Genomic DNA, 23030 nt, shown 5'->3' with positions numbered 1-23030 from the left:
TATATATAATTATCCATGTACATGTGTACACAATCTGTGTCCATTTATAAAAATGAATATATTATTGGTTTCACAGTCGTTGGTAAAAAGCATGTAATTTGAACCCCAGCTGTAATTCATTCTGTCAGCCGCTAGAGGGAGCTAGAGGGCCATCAATCCGACCGTCCGAATACACGGAAGTACATCTCTCATGTGAAGAGATGCACAAAGATGCTCCTGAAGTACAAAGCTGAAATCTAAAAACTGCAGTTTAAGAGCAGCAGAGAACTTTACAGAGGATAACATGTTTGAGAAATATAATTTAAAAATGTTATGGAATGTAAGGGCAGAAAAGAAAATACAAAGAGATATGTTTGCACTGAAATAATATATGACTCAGGAATGTTTGTTTCTGTGTGAAGTTCAACATTTTTCTTATGAAAATAGAAAAGTAGTTGTTGAAATATGGATTTTTCTGAAAAATAGATATGTAAATAGTAAAATGTAGATTTTTCTCACGAAAAATAGAAATGTTAAAAATGTTGGCCCACTAGGGAGCCTTGTCTGGGTCATGTGTTCTTGAGATGTCTTATGTATTTATTCTAAAACTTCGTACAATGTACAAATGAATAAACACTGTCCAGCTGGACACATTAAAGTGCATGAACATTAATAACATGTCTTATGTAAACTAGAGGTGGGGAAAAAATCGGGCAGCGGGCGGCCCCCGCGGATCCGCTCCGGAGAACCGTAAACTCTTAGACGCACCGACGGGAGTCTAAAAAAACCTGTGGACCCAAAGTATCGATATTTGCCGTCAGTGTATCGATTATTTATTGCGACAGAGAGCACAACAATATATTGCAATATCGATTTTTTTCCCACCTCTAATATTACCTACAAAAATAAGGAAATGAACTGATGGCCAAGACCGCAGACCTCTCTCTCTCTCTCTCCCCCTCCCTCCCTCACTGTCTCTCACCCCCTCCCTCCCTCCATCACGCTCTCTCTCTCTCCCCCTCCCTCCTTCCCTCCATCACGCTCTCTCTCTCTCCCCCTCCCTCCCTCCCTCCATCACGCTCTCTCTCTCCCTCCCTCACTCTCTCTCACCCCCTCCCTCCATCACGCTCTCTCTCTCTCCCTCCCTCCCTCAATCTCTCTCTCCCCCTCCCTCCCTCTCTCTCTCACCCACTCCCTCCCTCCCTCTCTCTCTCACCCCCTCCCTCACGCTCTCTCTTTCTCTCCCCCTCCCTCCCTCTCTCTCTCTCACCCCCTCCCTCCCTCATTCTCTCTCTCTCCCCTCCCTCCCTCACCCTCTCTCTATCTCCCCCTCCCTCCATCACGCTCTCTCTCTCTCTCTCTCTCCCTCCCTCACGCTCTCTCTTTCTCTCCCCCTCCCTCCCTCTCTCTCTCTCACCCCCTCCCTCCCTCATTCTCTCTCTCTCCCCTCCCTCCCTCACCCTCTCTCTATCTCCCCCTCCCTCCATCACGCTCTCTCTCTCTCTCTCTCTCCCTCCCTCTCTCTCTCTCTCTCACCCCCTCCCTCCCTCCCTCCCTCTCTCTCTCTCCCTCCCTCCCTCTCTCTCTCTCCCCTCCCTCCCTCACTCTCCCCCCCCCCCCCCCCCCCTCCCTCCACATATCGGTTTAAATGAACAACAACAAGAAACAAATGCTGATCAAGAGTTTTGTTCAATTTAAGGTCGTGATTCTTGTCCTAAATGTCAGGCTTCATTCAGTGGTTGAAACTAATATTATTAACATTAATTGAAGTTTTACAGTATAGAACAGACATTCCCTGACCTCAGGCACACGCCCACCCACAAAGCAGACAGTCGCACCGCTGTTGTTGTTTTTTTACATATGATTCAAATATTAATTTTCACATTTGAAATTGTTTTTAACAACTATTCGAACATATATTCAAATTTAGAATATTTGTCGACAGCCCTACTTCCCTGTGATCAAAAGCAAGGAAAACATGATTGATGTATGTAATACATACTAAAAAAGAAATAATAAATGACTGAAATGGAATGAAAACCTCTGATTGGATGAAAACCCCGTGGAGTGGAGCCTGGCGGTGTTGATGTATGTGAGCAGTTTGTTCTCATTTAAAGATCCAACACAAATAATATCACATCATCTTTAAAGCAAAGTCCTACCTGAGATCCACAGCAACAGCACCAGCACCAACAGGGGGTCCATGATGTGCAGGTAGACCGTCTGTCTGCCCGCCTGTCTGTCTCTGCTCTGATAAAGACCTGTGCTGTCCTCAATGTAGATCTGTGTACAGGAAGAGGTGGAGCTTTACTCTTTACTTAGAAACATTTCTCAGAACTGCATTTCTGGGAAACCAAAAAACTTTTAATCGGATGAGAATCTGCCTACTGAGGACATATTATATGACTGTTACTATGACAACCAGGAAACCACTTAGATGTTCCTATGAGATAAATGCTGTCAGTGTGGTCTTATTATTTGCGCTCGATGTTTCAACACCAAGTCTTTCAGAGGAGACTGGATGACAGCTTATATTAACTGTTGATGGATCTATTGAATGTTTTAGTAATCAATCATTGAGTCTATAAAACACCAGTAAACGGTATAAAATGTGCAGCCCAGTCTGTCAGAATCCGAGGTGAAGTCTTTAAATGTCTTGTTTTGTCCGACCAACAGTCCAAAAGCCAAAGAGATTCAGTGGATGTGGATCTCTGCAGGAAGCTCCGAGCTGTCCATTCCTGTTGGATTCCTTCTAACTTCTGAATTCAAACATCGTCCCTCAAACTCGTAGCAGGAAAATGATGATGAGAAACGGTGCAGGATGATATTTGAGTGTTTCAGTGTGTCGTCTCCTTGTTGACTGCAGTCTGTGTGTAAATGCTGCTGTAACTGACTGTGTCTCAGTCAGTTCACTGACATCATGTTTCAGTCTGACTTTGACTTTCATTCGTCCTTCATAAAGCAGCAGGATGTTTTCAGCTCTGCTGCTTTCTTTATTCAGAACACCTCATATTTTATTGCTCTGGAGGCTCATTTTATTCTGAACCTGTAAATCTGTTTGTGTTGTTTTAGCTGCATTCGGCCTCCAGAGGGGTTCCACCTTTGTCACGGCCTCCTGCACCGCTTTAATCTGGCGCTCAAATACTCTAGAAAACAACTTTGACAGCTATGGTGGCTGAGGAGGAACATACAGGGTGAACTTTACAATAGTGATCCAGCGCTTTATCAATACATTACAACCAGAATCAAAGAGAGGGAGTGAGGGGGGCTCACAGTCTGGTTATGGGACCAGCCGGTCATAAACTGATGCACGGTGAACCTTTGCTGAACAACATGAACAGCTTCATGAACACAAATCAATAACATCCATGAATATAGGCCAGAGATCTTCAACATGGGGTCCTGGACCCATAGGGGGTCCACAGATTTCCAGCAGGGGGTCCCCAACATTATTTGATCCCCAACCTTTTTTTCTTACAAAATGTAAAATATGTTCAAAAATACACATTAACATTAATACAACATCTAATAAGCAAATATAAATGTTAATTGTTGTGTAAATGTGAAATTGTGATGTAGAAATGCCAATATAGATTTACAATATGTTCTGTAAATATATATTTCTGTCAACAATTATTATTTTAATGGCTAAGCATTGCATACATACATCATTACAAAGTACCTGTATACATGGCACTATAGGCTGCACTACACATTATTATTGGCCCAGCTTAATAAGGAACATGATTAATATGATATGTAATAGGGGGCCCTCCACCGTGTCACTATCAGCCAAGGGGCCCTTGGCCTGGAAAACGTTGAAGACCTCTGATATGAATGAATGTAAAAATATGGTCACACTGTTTAAATAATGACAGTAGGCTACTTCACTGGATGGAAACTTGGAATGAGCAGTGCGATAACCGGAATGAACACATTAGTTTCCCAACAAAGTGACTGAGATACAGATAAGACTGATAGATCCTGGATCTTAGCCCGGTCTGGAGCAGGCTAGCTCCACAGGATACATCTCCATGGTGACCGATGACATAACATGAGACATACTTTCATGCAACTGGATCAAGGCTAACTTCAGCCAGGACCTGGACGTCTGGACTCTGGACCTAACCCCGGACTCTGGATCTGACCCCGGACTCTGAACCTGATCCCGGACTCTGGACCTACTCTGAGTATGTATACTATAGGGTTGGGCATCGAGATCCGGTTCCAAATAGGAACCGTTTCCTAATCTCCGGTTCCGGAACCGTTAAGAAGCTGTTGGAATTGCGATCCTTTTTTTTTCGGTTCTTAAACGTCTGCACTACTTTGTTTGTATTACTCCGCCCGGCGTACGGAGACTCCGCGATAGAACGAAGAGCGTCACTCACTCAACATGGATGGCAGAAGAAGACGCCGCTCGAAAGGCTGGCTTCATTTTAATTTGAACAAAGATGGATTAGCACAGTGCAACATATGTGGAAAACTACGCGCTACTTAGTAACGCGTTACTGTAGTCGGACTACTTTTTTTCAGTAACGAGTAGTCTAACGCACTACTATTGCCAAACCAGTAGTCAGATTAAAGTTACTTATCCAAATACACGGTGTGTTACTATTTTTGTCAGTAAAAAAAAAAGATCTGCTTTCTTCTTGCGTCTCGGGGATGACGTATGTTAGCCGACACCTTCACGGACGGTCGCGTGTAGTCGCTATACCGGCAAAAACGTAAACAATGGAGGGGGAGAGATACGCATTTTCCAGCTGGAAATACAAGCATTATTTCGACTTCATCTCAGCAAAAGATGGCAACATAAAGGTTCGTTGTACACTCTGTGTTAACAACAAAGTGTTGTCTACTTTCAAGAATACAACGTCAAACTTGAAAACACATTTAGAGTCACAGCATGGCACAACCACGTTAAAAGAGCAGGTCCCGCCCGGTGACGGTGAAAAGGCGCAGCGTGTGAATAAACAAGACGAGTTCTCGATTTCACGGAGCTCCTGCTAACTCAGTCTGTGCTGAAATGCAAGCGGAGTCTCTCTTGAGAGTTTAGTGGAGAAATGTCTCGCTGCTTGCTGGCCCCGCCCCCTCCCTTCGTCATCACGCCGCTCATACTTGAGGACTGTGCTCATTTGTTTCATAAAACCAATCCTTGCTGCTCTAATGCCGGTTCAATATTCATAAAATGTTCATTCATGATGTTACTGCCATTACAATATGCAAACAATTATTTAAGTTAAGTGAAGTCAAGAAAGACTGTCTTTATTTGTTTTATATAAAACATGTATTTTCTATCAGGACATAGTTTTCAAGTGCAACTTAAAATGGATACATTGTTGATGTTACTGTTAAAAAAGCACATCAATAAAGTGAGTATTGGCAAAATCGGTAGTTGGCAGCTGTTGAATGTAACTAATAAAGTAACTTGTAATGTAACTTAGTTACTTTTAAAATCAAGTAGTCAGTAACTTAACTAAGTTACTTTTTAAAGGAGTAGTCAGTAGTCAGATTACTCTTTCAAGGTAACTGTGGCAACACTGGACCTGTTGACCTGCACCTCAAAGAATCAGAATCGAGAATCGTTTAGAACAGGAATCGAAACAGAGGATCGGGATCTGGATCGGAATCGATGCCCAACCCTAGTCCTATGTGATTATGTTCCTTTATATTTACTTACTGTACTATTTACTGTACATAATGAGCTGACCTTCCTTTCAGTAATGTCGTATTTTGCCTGTTGAATACCTAAAGTGAGGCTTTGTCAGGACTACATGAGATTTTGCTCTTGTATCTGAAAGAGAAGCCGAGTCTGTGGAGCTGAATACCTCTAATTAGCACCTTGTTACTCCACGTAGGTCAGAGGTGAAAGGTTTAAATTCCTCCTCAGAGTTAATCCTGTCTGCATTAAACTGTCACATTATCGCCTGTGTTGAACTCACTGTGACCTCTGCACCTTCAGACATCGCTGTCCAGTCCAGTCAGGAAATACAGTCCCTCCACATAACAACTAAATGAATCATAAAAAACACAATTCATAAGTACGGGGAATGAATTAATATGGACATTTTTAACAGAATTTTCTCTCCCTCTCATCTCTTCAGGTCAATGACCTCCCAGATTTCCTCCACGGGAAGGACCGGGAACTCTGCCAGCACATCCGAATCACCTACGTCCCACAAGCCTGCTGTGAGGGGCCGTGATTGGATGAGGAGAGACAGGAGGGTGGGACTTCCTCCTGCATCCCCGCCCTCTCGCAGACCCAGCCACTGCCCAACACCACGCACCTCAGAGGGTAAAAAACTAAACTTTTTACAAACAAGTGTCATTGTCCAACAAAGTCAGTTAGTGTTTCCAGCTCGTGTCCTTGAGAAAGATCCCAAATAGCTCCTGATATCCAGGCCAGCGCCTTGCATGGCTGTTTTGCCAGCAGTGGTGTGAGAGATGGATGAAACTACGACCTGCAAGGCACCGTTGCAACCACGCTACCAATGCAATCAGAGGACTTTAGCACTTAGCTGTAAAGTTCACCTTCAATAATGGAAGCTAACGTTGGAAACAGCTTCACAACAGAAGCCCAAAATCCAAGATTGGCGACGGCCAAAGAGCTGAACTCGAGACTCTAAAACCGTAGTCCACCAACCAATGGGTGACATCACCATGACTACGCCCGCTTCTACTCTACAGTCTTTGGTTAAAATATGTGTTCATCTACTCTGGGTATTTGGTGAAAATCTGTAACAGCAGTGAAGATGGTGTATATATTTTATGTCTTGGTTTCTTACCTTAACCTTTGTGTCGTGTTCGTTTCTCCCCCCTTACTTTAGTGTTCCCGGTCAAATTTGACCGGCCTGTTTTAACTGCCCTTACATTAACACAAAAACCACTGATCATCACCAAATTTAATTTTACTCCCCTTTAAGCTGTTAACAATGTCTCAGACTACTGGTTTACATGAATAACTGCAGTGAATATTGAAATTGTACACTTTATTCCAAAATTTGCGTGTATTGTAAAAAAAAAAAAAATCAAAACAGAGACCGAATTCACAAAACATCAGAACATCAGCATGAACACATCATTTTGCAATCAGGTCGGAATGCGCCTTGCAAACGTAGGCAAGGTCGGAAAGGTTGTGAAGTTCTGTCATCAAATCAGATAATGTGTGAGTGGACATGAAACTGTTGCAGGGACATAGTTGAACAGAATATAGGCCTCCCAGACTCCGCATCCCACAGACTCTTTGTAGCCTCATTGTTGGACCGATATACTCCTGCTAAAATCAACAGACCCATAGGCTTGGAGGTCTACCTGGTTCAATGCTTTCCATGTGTCTGCAAACACACGCCTCCCCTTCAGGTTTGTCATCAGTATAATTTCCATAATGGACTCTGGTAAAAAGAGTTGGAAGCTGGACTTGATGTCATCCACATATGTTGCGTTCCGTGTTGGCCCTGGCGTCATCCTAACAATATCCTAAACTCCTGCTCTGCCTCCACTGTCCTGGGTGGATGAATACCAGACTGGAATGTCATCTCAGGTGCCTCTTCCTCACCATCTGTTGACTGGTCGGTCTCACAATGGTCTGGATCAAAATCAGGATCGATGTTGTCTTCTATTTCTGAGACATCCTCCTCTATTTCTGGTTGAACTTCAATCCCTTCTTCATCAGTTTGAAAAAAAAAAGGTCAAGAGCCTCTCTGGCAGAAAATAGTCTAATCAGGCGCCTACTCATTGTGTTCAGAGTAAAATTACAGCAGTACACAAATAAAGCTTTATATAGGTGGTCTGTGTGAAGATATGATACATTTTGTATCCCAAAAGTGTGGTTCACGTAGGGGAGAGGAACATAAGCGCAGGAAAGAGGTGAGAAGAGGAGACACCTAATTATTCAGTCTGAAAGGGGTTCACGTGGGGTGTAGTGTGTTTGTGTGTGTGTGTGTCTGTGTGTGTGTGTGTGTGTGTGTGTGTGTGTGTGTGTGTGTGTGTGTGTGTGTGTGTGTGTGTACATGGTAGCGTGGCGATCTCTAGAAGGCAGCGTTCTCACTAAAACACCAAACAGTTCACAAAAAGTTCTCTGCTGGTTTTGTTTGGAAACCAAGTGAATAATGCATGAAGTGAAAGCTCCTTCACTCTGCCTCGCTCTGTAGAGATCCTCTCCACAGTCTCAGGTAGCTCATGACTTCAGAAAGAGAGAGCTTAGTTCACCTGCTCTCATTATTCTTCTTCAATGGGGAATTTGAAGAGGTACCACGATTGACCTTCTGACCGAGATCCAAATGTTTATTGTTTATTTGCTCCAGAAATGGACTTAAAGGCTCTGAACAACACAGAATAAATGTAGGGCTGCAACCGGCGATTATTTTCATTGTTTGTTTGCAGATTATTGTTTTTTAATATTCTAAACCAGCCATTTAACAAGTTAAACGTATGGTTTTATGGCATTAGGGAATTTTGCAATTAATATTGTAGGTTTTTTTGAGGCATACAATGAATTTGCTTTGGTGTTTTGGTGCATGACGTGCAAATAAGAGAAAATGGAATTAAAAATGAAGTAAAACAATGCAAAAATCAATAAACACAAATATAGAATACAATTATAATATAAATATTAACAAAAAATAATGTATAATAAATAATGTACAATATATATGAATTTAAATGAAAGAGTGGTAGTTCTGTGGATTGTTGAGGTTTTCATCTTATTTTGATGTGAAACTGTAGAAATTGACATTCATCAGACTTTTAACCTCAGGGTTCAGGGTCGCTTGGTGTAATCTCCCTCTCTTCTCATATAACATATAGTATATGAATATCCTCTGGATAAAGTAAACGGAATATCCCTGAGTTGTGGCCAAAACAAGATATTTCAACGACATCATCTTCTGGGAAACAATGATCAACATTCTTCACCATTTCCATGTTTTTGACCAAACAACTGATCAATAATGGAGAAAATAATCCAGGAATTTTAATGAATCTCCAATGAAAACAGTGGTTAGTTACAGCCCTCATTTGCTGCTGTAACAAAAGTTCATCTCCCTGTTCACCAGGAGCCCCAGTGAAAGGGGGATAGAGGAGGTTCCCATATTAGCACCCACACGTTCTGCCTCCTGTCCAAACCCGGAGACTCTGGGTCTCCTCAGGGTCCCCCACCCTCCCTCCACAGCACCCTCCCTCTACTCCCCCACCGGCTCCCCCACCTCTCCTCTGTCACCCTCCAGTCCCAGACGGAGCGGCCCGGACACTGGCCAGGTACAGACGCCGTTACGCTTCCTGGTTTGAAATATTTGGGGATACAAAATGTGGAAAGATGAAAAGCCGTTGTGTGTTGATGATGTGATGCTCCAGGTCCCGAGGATGATCGGTGCAGTTCTGTCTCGCCTGCTGAGGAGAGGCTTTGTGAGCCGCGGAGAGGAAAGGACGGCTGAGCTGCATCTTTATGCCGTATCACACATGTCCAGACTTTCCCTCCATCTGCAGAGCTCCTGGAACAGCTTCATTATTGTGAGTGATGACGGAGACACAGTGTGTCTTTCTGCTCTACTACAGAATGTAGTGTTAGTCTTCTTAGTAGCTCTGCATTTAATATCCATAGCATGCTTCACAAGCTTTCTGTTGATCTTGATATTTCCAAATATCCCATAAAAAAGGCCAAAACCAACCATGTATTAGTCCGTCTCTCAACCTTTTTCTCAGCTCCCAGTAGACTCCAGTCTTTAAAAACAACTCACTAATATATCATGTCATTTTAAAAAAAGAGGCTTACAGTAGTAGTTTCCTAAAATAGCCGGTCACGAAGTTTGCAAACCAACTGGAGGAGAAAAGGAAAAGCAAGAAAAATAAATGAATCCAAATGTAGGTATTCTTCCTTTCAACAGATACACTCTGAACAAAGTTTGTATTTGTTTCATTTGCAGCTGTGCAATGATTCATTATGAACACCTGTCAGTCTTTTAGTGCATTGCTCAATTATAAAGGGTTGATTTAGCAACCAAGAAATAGTTATCATTAAGAATAATAGCCTTACAGTAACACATAGTGAAATGATTCCATAGAGTATTCCTTGTTGTGTTCATACAGTGGATTCAAAGATAAGTCAACAAGGTTTCATCTTGATTTGAGTGTAAACTGCCTTTACATCGACTTCATTGTTGTGTGTGTGTGTGTGTGTGTGTGTGTGTGAGTGTGTGTGAGTGTGAGTGAGTGTGAGTGTGTGTGTGTGTGTGCGTGTGTGTGTGTGTGTGTGTGTGTGTGTGTGTGTGTGTGACGTCAGAATCGTTTCATATTACTTGCGCAACTATCAACTGAACGCGTCACACCCGCGTGCTTTGACGCCTGTGCAGCACACAGCGCCTGACGTGTAATGTAGTTTCCTCATTGACTTATAATGGTCACGCGTTCACGCGCACGTTCACGCGTGATGGCTGCTGCACGCCTGTGATCACATTACGCGGAGTAACTACGTGTAACATTCATGCGTTTTTTAGCGAACGCACGCATTAACGCTCGCATGAAGATAATTGAACCTTTTTGTCAGGCGCTCACATGTACGCGGAAACGACGTGCGCAGACTCTGTCACGCGTAACAAGAAGCTGCGTACATATGAAGCAGCGTGCGCACGTCTGTCTCTCACTGTTTGACAAATGTTGTTACGCGTTCACACGCACGTGCGGTCGCAGATTCTGATGCTGCGCGGCCGGAATTGATCTGCTGTGCGCACCTACTCCGCGTAACTTGAACGCGTAATGTAGTTGCCTCCCCTGGTTGACTGAAATGAACAGGCCAACTACATTACGCGTTCAAGTTACGCGGAGTAGGTGCGCACAGCAGATCAACTTCCGGCCGCGCAGCATCAGAATCTGCGACCGCACGTGCGTGTGAACGCGTAACAACATTTGTCAAACAGTGAAAGACAGACGTGCGCACCAGCATCAACCTGCTCTCTGCCAAAAAGTCAACATCTCACCATCCTCTTGACTTTACCTTTATGGAATAATAATCCTGTCTCTGTTATTAACACCCTTCCCCCCCTCCCTCCCTGCAGAGGTGCCCTGGCCTCCAGAATGCTGCTTGCCTTGATATGTGCTGCAGAGCTTCAAACACAGAACCAAAGATCCCAGGTTGACTGTGAGGTGAGCTGCTCACATTAATGTCATTATGTATTGAATCCGTTTTAAATGTCACAGCTGTCCTTCTCTGTCAGCCTCAGGACTTCCTAGCTGAGTATCTGGACGCTGCCTGCTCCCTGCTCTTTGAACTGCTGCTTTTAGGCCACGAGGTGAGTGACAACTATACCATGGAATACTATTGTAATTACTCTCACTGCCAAAGGGGGAGACAAAGGTGCCGTTCTGGATACAAAACAATCTTTGCTTGTCTATAAGAAACAAATCCAAATATATCATACATATAGGTGTAAAATGTCTTGTTTGCAAGTGTGGGGAAGTCCAATCATTTGCACTCAGCCTGTGAATTTACACTTTATTGACTTTATTTAGGCCAGCAGATGTTCTTCAGCGGACAACTCCCTGTCTGTGGGTTGGATGCTCGGAGTCCTGCAGCCACATCCTCACCTGGTAACGTTCCTCACTGGCACTTTAGTAGAGATGGGAAACCTATTCTCACATGAAGTTTCGGAAAAAACATTGTCTTGATATTTTCTATAATAACATTCAGGGTCACTCTGAACAAGAATCCATTGAAAATATTAGCAAACCTCTTAAGGAATAATTGTAATGTTTTTCTGAAAATCAGGAAATTATCCATTCGCCACTTTGACACTGGGAGGGATTATGAATTGATTTTATGATAAAACCATACAGTAAAATGTCTTGATATTTTCTATATTAATAGCAGGATCACTCTGAACAAGAATCCATTGTAAATATTAGCAAACCTCCTAAGGAAGAATTGTAATTCCTTTTTGAAAATCAGGAAATTATCCACTCGCCAGTATGCACTTTGATACTGGGAGGGATTATGAATTGAATTTATGATAAAAGCAGTGGCGGTTCTACACGGGGGCCTACAGGGGCCAGTGCCCCTGTAAAAATGTCCCAGGCCCCCCCTGTGGCCCCCCCAGAGCTGACTGAATAAGCTGACTGAATGATAAAATGAAAATGAAATAAATTGATCAAGTTATTACGATTTTATGCGCTAGCGCCAAAAGCGGAACTAATGTGACTCAGCGCTCTACACGGAATAATTAGAGCGACGCACCCAAACACTGCCTTGCCGGATGCGAGATGAGAGTGAGAACGGCACTTTCCATTTTTTAATGTGCCCCTCTGATCAAACATTGGCCCCACCTTGGCCCCCCCAGTAAAATTTGTCTAGAACCGCCACTGGATAAAAGCATACAGTAAAATGGCTTGATATTTGCTAAAATAATATTCAGAATAATTTACAACAAGAATACATTGAAAATATTAGCAAATCTATAATTATCCTCATGGTTAACCGTTGCACCGGGTATAAAAACTGCTTTCCCATCCATTTAGGCCACGTCGGGCACCCGTACCGTAAATGCAGTAATAGATGCGCAACTGATACTAAGCGGAGGCTGGCTTGACGGGGCTTTTTCAATCGGCGACTGGCGTGACTGCAGTCCGTGGCTCGGGGTCATCATGCTGGGGTCTCTAGTACCACCTTAGCCGGGTGGTAGAGTCTGCCTCCTGAAGTTCGGTAAAGTTGCGCTCTCCACGCTCCACGACTGAGCGCGCACGAGCGTGACACTCATTACAGCGCATTTCCTCTGCGCTCTGGTGGTTTAAAAACGAGGATGAAGTGTAACAAGTATACGATGGCTTAATGGCTGTAGGCCTATGTATGTGTGTTGATGACATATGCACAGTAAATAAGGAGAACACGTAGTTATTCCCGCTGTGTTCTGCAGTGATCTAATGGAGGGTATTTGTTGTATCCTGTATTACATGCAGTCGGGCCGTTTCCTCCTCCTCCTCCTGCGGTGACAGCGCTGATTCAATATTTCAAAATTATTTTGATTTAAGATACGAGTTGGATTTTAAAAGAAGGTGTTTATGAAAAAAATATCACTCAGTAAAAGCATCAAAAACACTGCTGGAGTTCATCATGATAACGTGGATCTAACGTATGATATGGAGTGTAATTAAATGTGTGAGAGTCATCAAAATGATAATAGTTCTTCTCAAGTTTACTTCCTACAATCTGACTTCAGTTCACCACAGCTCCATCTGTGTCGCTGATTCCCCTCCAGTCTCCAGAATGTGCAGGGGGGTTGTAGCCGATTCCGTGGTCTGTCCGGGGACTATGGTCGCTGGCACGGACCAGTGGTCACAACCACTAGGGGCGCTAAAGACACTGGTCCCGACCAGCTCCTCAGTGGTCGCGACCAGTAGCTCTGTGGCACGGACCAGCTGGTCTCTGGCACGACCAGTGGTCACAACCACTAGGGGCGCTAAAGATACTGGTCCCGACCAGCTCCTCAGTGATCTGCCCTGTGGTCCCTGTGGTCTGTGAAGCAGCTTTACTATTTTATCCCCTTTACACTCGTTTTGGCAGCACTGTTAGCTGGATAAATGGCAGAGATCATAATCTTTTGTCTATAAAATACACTTTATCAGAATTATTATGATTAATATTGTTATTATTATTGATTATGAAGATCCGTGTGGTCGGGACCAGCTGGTCTCTGGCACGGCCGGTGGTCACAACCACTAGGGGCGCTAAAGATACTGGTCCCGACCAGCTCCTCAGTGGTCGCGACCAGTAGCTCTGTGGCACGGACCAGCTGGTCTCTGGCACGGCCAGTGGTCACAACCACTAGGGGCGCTAAAGATACTGGTCCCGACCAGCTCCTCAGGGATCTGCCCTGTGGTCCCTGTGGTCTGTGAAGCAGCTTTACTATTTTCTCCCCTTTACACTCGTTTTGGCAGCACTGTTAGCTGGGTAAATGGCAGAGATCATAATCTTTTGTCTATAAAATACACTTTATCAGAATTATTATGATTAATATTGTTATTATTATTGATTATGAAGATCCGTGTGGTCGGGACCAGCTGGTCTCTGGCACAGCCAGTGGTCACAACCACTAGGGGCGCTAAAGACACTGGTCTGTCTTGTGGTCCTTGTCATCTGCCTGTTGTCTTACCGAGTGGTCTTTGGAGTAGTTGTACATTTAATACACCTTCTCCCTTTTCTCATTGTGTTGGCAACACTGTGCTGAATAAATGTAAAAATAATTCTTTTGTCTGACAAATATTTTTACTATCAATAGAAATCATAACGGAATAGAAATAACTTTGTCCCCGAGGGGAAATTTGCCTTGGGCACAGTGCTATAATTTGTTGCTTCACAGAAACGACACAAAAAACAATTATAAAAACATCTCAAAATATGGAACACAATACATTTTAACAGTTTAGTTGTTCAACAGCTTGGTTGAAGTCAGGAAAAATGATAACTTCAGTCTGGCACACTTCTTCACAGTCTTCTTCCGGATTGCAGAGTAACAATGATTAAATTATTACTACTACTATCGATTATGCAGGTTCGTGTCTTCCTGACTGGTTTAAACTTAACCAATGTGTTGCATTTTAGCTTGTCACATTACCCTTTGTATCAAATCTTGATCTAGAAACTAATCTCAATTAAATGTAGTGGAGGAAAAAAAATGTAGAGTTGAGTGACAAAGCAACAGCAAATGGAAATACAAAAATGTAAAAGTTTAATTAAATACAACTTAAGTAGCCAACAGTACAGTAACAAAAGAGTAAGTTGAATTGTCTTGATCGTTCCAGCACCTGATTACTCAATGAATGTTCCAAGTATTTTTTCAGCATGATATCTGGAAAACCCCTCCAATCTCACCAGGATGTCAATTGTGGTCTGCATAAAAGAAAACATTTTAGTTCAGGACAACATAGGAAAAAACAAACAAACAAGAGGACACATTACCAGCTTCATTAATGTTAAATTAACAGATGTAATTATATGTATTGGTGATCAAGTAACAGTAAGCTACATTCCGTTAGAATGGTGACATTTATGGATACCTTTATGTCTTTGTTCAACTAAAATTGGAACATACCTCTGGCACCATGACATCAATGATGAAGTTGATGTTATGGAGGAGGCTGTAATCCAACGACAATGTTGGCTTTATCGCATCAATGAGATCATTCATCTGTTGGACATAGTAAGGGTAAATAAACATTTATTCATACACTGACAAAATTACCACTTTCAAGAAATTACTTTAAGAAAATATTACTTACGTGTTTCTCATTGAAACATGTGGGCTTTCCGTTAAGGATCGTTTTCAGGGCACGGTGTCCCCCAGGGTTTTGCCAAAGGAACATCCGGTTTGATTTCCTCTCCCCACTGTCCAGCATTTCTTTCAGTTCCTTTAAGAATGACATCTGTTAAGAACACTGGTTTGGCATTTACCGTTTATAAATAACTAGAATAAACAATACACACCTTTATTCTTTCCTTGGAAATGAGGCCTTCTACCCCTTTGTTCTCTAGGCAGGTCAAAGTACTGCAAAGTACATAAAAACCAGCAGCAATACAGCACAGTACAATATCACATTTGTCAAAGAATGGTTGTTGTATTCCTTGTTCATTATTATTAATTAATAAGTTACATTTCATGATGGCTGAATGGTTCAGATGGTTAAAAAAAATGCCGTTAAAAGCAATGTTAGGTTAATTGACATGATTTCATGTTGTTTGATGTTGCACTTTTAGACCACAAGTGATAGAAGATGAATAGAATGTTTATGTACTGCCATTTGACAGTATAAAAAACAAACAAGATCCCATGATGCCCTGCTTCAGTTTTTATACAAGCTGCAGCTAAATTCCCACAGCAGTTTGCCATGCATATTCAGGTGTTTGATTAAATTAGTAGGAGAAGGGTGAAGATTGGTCAAACCTGGTGAAGGCGTATGGCTCAGGTAGGTCACACCCACATGTGAAAATGCCTGACTGACTGGGCTCATAACAGGCACAGTCTTTGTGCAGCCAGCCATTGCATGTCTCACATTTCACCCAGTCCTCCTTCTGCACATGTGGATACAATGGCCTACAATTTCAAAAGACACGACAGTTGAGATCCAGATGCTACATTGATCCTACACTACCAACATTTTGTTGAACTGTACAAAGCTTAAGATTTTAAGATATTTCTCTTCCTGATGCAATATAGCCAATAAACTATGTGCAGGTGCACAAGGTCAGCTCCAAGCTGTGAATCTGGTACTTGGTGTTTGTTGGTTTTAACAACTCTAATACTACTGTACCTTGACTGCCCCTTTCCAGTGCTGTCGTAGTAATTGCAGGCATGAATTGCCTCTGCCATGCAAGACTCGCACACTTTCTTCCCCTACAAAAAAAATAATATTTGTACTGTTCAAGATTTACATGCAACTTATTTCATAGCCTGCCTATATTATCAGTCGCCTAGTGTCTTGTGATTTTTACATCACCTTAGGAACAGAATCGGCAATCAAGCAGGCTGCGTGATACATCCTGAGATGCCCCAACTGTACTTGGTTCAAGGGTTCATTCGTCATGTCTGTCCCTTTGATATCAAGCTCAGCTGCCTGAAGTGACCGACATAAACAACCAATGTTTGTACAATATGAAGTTAATCTATGTAATAACCTTACCATCTTTTTAAACAATAGCAATTCCTAAATATAATTTGACAATACCAAGAAGGGGTAGGCCAAATAATTTTTTCCCCCCTTTTACAAAACAATATTTACCGTGCAGACGAAGACACCACAGTTGACGCCATCTTTCTGTCTCCACTGGTCTGGATATGAAATGGACCATTCCTTCAGCCTCCATGTGTTTTGAAATGCAAGGCTAAAAACAGATGCATCATTCTGTGTTATGTTTTTCATATAATGTCACAGTTTATTAGAATAAGTGTTTACATACCTTAGAATGTCCATATCAGCTGGAGAAATCAAGGTGTACTTTTCAAGGGAATCGTAGACTCTGATTTCTGTTTTTGAGCCATCAAATACCTGTCAACACAATGGCCAGTATAAGTATCTTGCAGTCCACTACATGCAAATAAAAATTACTAAAGCCTTTTTATGGTTATCCATGGTGGCTCAGTGGGCTACGCGCATAGCATAATTGTGATGTCATGTTTTAATCTGGACATTCCCACCTTCTATCCTGTCCCCGAAAAGTCTTGAGAAAAAACCCTCTCAATTTCACAGCAGTACTTACCCACAGAATGAAATGATTACCAGTCTCTGGAGTTTGATGGCCAACAACCCGTGGAAACAGGACCTTCGAGTCTTGCTTTAAGCCCTTGAACAAAAATTATTTAATACCAAATTACAGCTGCAACACTGAGGAATGTTGATGTTTTCTTCTGTTACTCTGTCAAAATTAAAGTTATTAGTAGTTGTGACAATATTTTATTTCTCTAAGATTAAGCAAAAGAATATGCAAATAAAACGCATGCATACCTGGATGCAATCCAAATGGCGGGAGCTGATTGATTCCCCATTGATCCAGTTCCTCCACCAAGCCGTGAAATGAAATGTTTGCAAAGTACACACCTGTAAAGAGAGCAATGGCTTTTGGGTAGCTGCACACCGTTTCTGTATGTCCTATCCATAACAAAGACAAATTACAATAAAACTTACATTCTCCAGAGGTCTTGCCAGCTGGAGAACTCTCGCATTCACTGCCTGTAAAGAAACAAGTAAAGCTGTCACTGTCAGGACTAAAGGTAAAACAAAATGGAGGACCCAAGCGCAGACACACAAGGAGGCAGGGAATGGGGAAACAAAAAGCAAGCTTTATTAACAAAAGCTGACTAAATACAAAAATCAAGGGATCCTAGACCCACAAGCAAACAAGACAAAATGCAAGTAGCAACTAAATAGCTCAAAAGGCAAAGTACAAAGAAAAAGCAAAGTTCAAATCAAAACGAGAAGTAAGAAACCAAAAATGGGATACACCAGGAACAGACAGACTGACGGAGAAACAGGGGACATCACAGACAGAGGCTGAAGGATGACTGAACGAACTGACAAACACATGAAGGAGAACAAAGACTATATACACAGACACCAACGTGGGGATCAGGAACAGGTGGAGTGAGGAGGGAAGAGGAACAGGTGAGGAAACGAGTGGTAACGTACTGGGAGGGAAAACACAGGTGGAACTGAAAAGCAAGAAGAGTCACACAAGGGTAAAACTACAAAGTAAAACAGGAAACAGAAACAAACAGACACAGAACCATGATAGTCACTATGTAAAACTTTGGTGTAATGATACATCACATTCTTTCATGTCTACTTACATCATCTGTAAGCCATGGATATGAGGTGTGGAGGTCATCTTCTAGGAGAGGTTGTGGGCAAATACTTAAAAGGTCAGCCAGATAAACTAATGCCCGGTCCACCTGAACAATGGCATAGTCCGTTGCTGGTGCCTTGTACAGCTCAAGCAGTTTTGCCTTTTTTGAGGGAGGGGTGCAAAGATTAAAACAGAAATCACTGTTAAGATTACAAATGCATTACATTTGATGTATAAATCCTAAGTAACAAGGCCTGTGCCATTAGCATCAGGTTGTTGAGGGTTAACATCCCATCCTAGCAGGAATAACCTCTACAATATTAAATAAAGTTACCCAGCCAGCCATATTTAAAGTCTGAGAAAAAAGACCGCGATTGGCATAAATTATCTTGTTCTACAAGATAATAATAATTTATTTTCATTGTAAGGAATGAATTTATGGGTTTATTGACATTTTTTTATTTGTAGGTTTGCATTTGTCACAGGCCAATTACAGGCAAATGCTCAGCAACAAAAATGGATTGGACTATATGCCAAGCAGTCCACACTTGTAAGATATGATTTGAAAATTTAACATACAAACAAAAATAAAAATTTTGAACACAATTTTTTAATTACCTTCTGCTCTTCCTGGATTGGGAACTGCCCTATTGAGAAGCCCTTTTTGGCCACACTTTGCTCATTGTGTTGTACTGTCATTTCCACATCCACATTTCCTCCTGGGGCAGACACCTCTGAAGACATAAAAAACAACAACATTACCACAATTTAGTATGAACATTCATATTGTCACAATGTGGAGAGGTCTGGACACAAATGGGGGGGGGGGGGGGGGGGGGGGGAACTTGACAGGAAGACAGGGGAAAGGCAAGGACAACAAAATAAAAGAGGAAATAAATGATACAAGAGACGCACACCATGACACGTATGTGCTTTATGACAATTTGTCACACAATTACCTGTACTTGAAAGCCTCAACCGTCCATCTGGCCCAATTTGAAGATTTTCCTTGGTTTGTGTCTCCATTTTTTTGATGAATTTCTGATTTATGTTGTCGTTGTGCAAATGGAAGACCAACCTTGTACAAAACAAGAAATGTGTCTCCTTCATTTGACAGAGGAAGTATCGGTCAAAGGACAGCTCTCTGTTTTTTTGTTCTGCCTCTGAGGAATTGACAAAACTGCACAAATCAGGGACAAGGTTGAGGCTGCGGAGTAGTTCCTCCGGCCGGGTTTGATTTTTTTGATGGAAGCGGTCATACAAAGAGTACCGCTCAGCAGAGCCTGTGATGGGATGTGGCCTTTGCAAATGTTCAGGATTTGCATCATTTTGGGGGTTGGTGTTATTCCTCCTGTACAGAAGATTTTTCATCCAAGGAAGATTTACTTTTAGACTTTTATCTTGTGCTGCCTGTATGTTTTCTCTTGTAGGCGAGCAAAGTCTTCCATCATTTGGATTAAAAAAACTCTGCTTTGTCCTGTTGTTGGTGTGTCTTGCAACACGACCAGCAATGTCAGAAATGTAAATGGTTGGTGGCTTTGCAAAGCTTAACAGACCGTCTGAGTGGTCCCTCGCACTTTCCTGCCACAGAAGTGGGGAGCAGTAATAAACAACTGAGTGAGAGCAGCCCATGTGCAGGACACCACCTAGATGGACACAAATGATGACAACTGATGTTACCAATAGAAGAACAAGTATTTGAATTTGCAAAACATTATCATAGTCATATTCAGTTGTATACTTGTAGGTGAAGTCAAAGGAAAAGCACAAAAGACAGTACATAAAGATGCATATCTATCAAAATCTGTTATAGTGATAACCACATTTCCATTAAATAAAGTAACACTGGTGGATGTAAAAAATGAGTATATATGTATGTCCTTACCCCCTGTTTTCTGCAGCTTAGCAAACATTTTTGGATAAATATCCTTGTAGAGGAGCATTTCCTCAAGTAGGTTGATCAGATCAGTCTCAGATCCCTCAGTGGGAACACCCAGATCAGAGCAAGCTTTAATTAGCTCACTCTTGCTTGCCTGTAGGTGGCATAATACAGAAAGAGAAGCACAATAGAATTTAAGAGTTGAATGTGAATGCTACCTGCAGCAGCACAAAGCAATGTGTAACAGAGAAAATAAGCAGAATAAATTACCACTGATTTAAAAATATAAATCACCTTCTTTGATTCCATCAACCGAAGAAGCTCATCCTCATTGATGTGTCGATCTTTCTGCGTTTTGGGGTCGGTTGTTGGCTTTCTAAAACCTTTCAGGATCTCAGTCTTAGGTAGCACATCCCCAACTCTAGTAGCTGGTCCCATCCACGGCACAAAAGAGGAGTGTGTCAATTCCGCTGAATACGGGTTGTCGGTTTTCAACTCTTAAACAGATGGAAAGATATGTTTCATAATTGAATAATGTCATTACTTCCAATTTTTTCAATGTCACATTCCTTGTTCTTTATTGCTAGGTCGCCATTTGAAATGTCGTACAATAACAAACCTTCGCAGATGCCACTGGCTATAATTTCTTTTTCCAGTTGGCCCTACTTTGAGGTGATGTTGACTGAAAGATCTTCATCCTTAACATCTTTGGTAGCTGGCCTCTTCAGTTTGCTCACTAGTTATAGAAGAAGAGTAGTAGTTAAAAATAAATGTAAAAGTCAGGTCATACAATTTTCCAGGAATACTTTTGAAATGAGCTGAATTGTCTAAACTGATTTTTAGCCGAATTACTTTTAAAGAAAGAGGTCATTATAGTGTTTAACCCTTCACCCAACAATACAGATGTATAGAAACAACTGTTGGTATTTAGAGTATAAAACAGATTGATACTGTCATTCTCTCTGAGTTCCATAGTAACAGCTATGAGTAGAAAATACATTTCTACAAGCCTCAAAAAATCTTACATAAATTGTGTTTTTTTTTTAGCCGTCTGTGTGTATTACTAAGTACTCACATACCTGGCACATCAAAAGACAGCTTCCAGTTGGCATCTGCTATTACCATTGGGGGATGGTGGCCACATTTGTAGCAAAAGAAATCATACTTATAAGCAGTAAGTGCAGAGTAGTGAAAAAATGCCCTCCGGATGGTGTTGTGGTGGATTGTCATATTCAGTTGATGCTCCATAGCACTGATGAATCTTCCAACAGCTGTGTGGGTCTGTTAAAAGATCAAGCAATTAGTTCTTCTATACTTACTCTACAAATTAGTGCTATTTTATGTTTCTTATTGAATGAAAAATGACTATATTACCCTCAGTAAATTTGTCAAGAAAGAACATAACTGAAGGGTCAGAAACACTTTGTTATTGTAGTTGTGGAAGCCTGTCAAGTAATTCTGAAACCTGACAGGTGTTCTGCAGACAGGGCACGTTTTGATGTAGACATGGACACCTAAAAGGGAAACATAAATTGTTACAGGATATAGTGGATTTGTTTGTATATATGAACCCTACTTCTATCAACTGCGGTGCCTGCAGAGACCAAAGGTATGCTATTAGTCAGTTCAAAAAAATATAAAAACAGTAATTTCAGTAGACAAACCTTTTTGAACAGTAAGAATGCCATAAACTGTTGCGTTTTTGGTGACACATTTCTCCTCGGACAAGTCTGGTGGTGTAGGACCTGGACAGTACGGGCACTTGGTTTCCTCAGGTGAGAACTTCTGTGGGATGTTTGCTGTGTTATTTTGCAACTCCCCTGGTAGTTTGGGAGGCATACTTTTGCAGTTACACAAGTATTCTACCATTCTTTTAATCTGTTCTGAACTAATTTGATTTTCACTTTCAAATTGGCCTGGCTCCATATCTTCACTGTAGAGATCGTTGTCAGTGTCACTACTGAAGTCCACGTCCCTGTCCTTGTCAGTGTCACGTAGGAGGTGTCGTCTTTCCTGGAAGGTCCAACACATCGAGACATAAATGTGGACACACATTCTTCTCTTTGTGCCTTTGCAGCGACATGTCCACTTTCTACTTCCAGTGTCCAGTGTCACTCTTGTTCTGCCAAAACGACACCAACTGTCAACTTTTGATGTGTACACAGAAAAGTTTACTTTACTGCCTGAATATCCGTGTTCATCAAAAAAAACAGGATATACACACGGAGTCCCATCCTGTGTGGCTCTCTCATTTAAGTTTGTGCATTCCTGTTTAGTAGTGCTGGAAATCAGTCCCTTTTCGAACATCTCCTCAATTACAGTAGTCTGCAGCAGAGGAGGTGGCTGGTGGTACTTGAAATGCTTTACTCTGTCCAAATGTATGCACTCTCTGCCCATGGCCATGGCCATAAACTCCCTACAGCTTGGCCCTTCACAGTCAATGACCTGCCTAGTAAAGGACTTGGACACATGAATTATGGTCCGTGGTCCAGACTTGTCCTGTGCTGTAACAAAAATCCCTCTCTCTTCATCCACAAGGAAGATGGGTTCCGTTTCTTTGTTGTGTTTGTCCAACTCGTGTCTTCTTAATGTAGGTGCACTAGAAAAACATGCATCACATGCAGGACACTGAAAGGATTTGCATTTCTGTTTGTCAGATTCCGCTGGCTCCTTTTTCACAGATAACAAATCTGGAGAAAAGGAGGAGAAACATAATACAGGCTGGCATTATTTTTTCTCAAAGACTAAGCATGTTATGTCATGGCATACGCACAGTAAAACAATATAAATAAAATCCACTGTGCAGACACTTGCTTGTAATACTTGGTTAGGTGCTATGATATGACTGGAAACATT

The 23030-nt window shown here is 41.9% G+C and overlaps 1 long non-coding RNA gene across 2 annotated transcripts; it reads left to right on the top strand.

Moving 5' to 3' along the window:
* The first annotated feature begins 6124 nt into the window (after positions 1–6124).
* LOC311010222 lies at positions 6125–11556 on the top strand. Of its 2 annotated transcripts, none has more exons than XR_014596752.1 (4): positions 6125–6271; positions 11025–11112; positions 11184–11258; positions 11479–11556. It is a non-coding gene; the product is annotated as an uncharacterized lncRNA (long non-coding RNA). The 2 variants fall into 2 exon arrangements; XR_014596753.1 differs by lacking the exon at positions 6125–6271 and adding an exon at positions 10915–10933.
* Positions 11557–23030: the final 11474 nt, after the last annotated feature.

This window comes from Eutrigla gurnardus (assembly GCF_963514095.1).
Source record: "Eutrigla gurnardus genome assembly, chromosome: 24".
NCBI lineage: Eukaryota > Metazoa > Chordata > Actinopteri > Perciformes > Triglidae > Eutrigla > Eutrigla gurnardus.
This window is presented reverse-complemented; position numbering and strand designations above follow the sequence as displayed.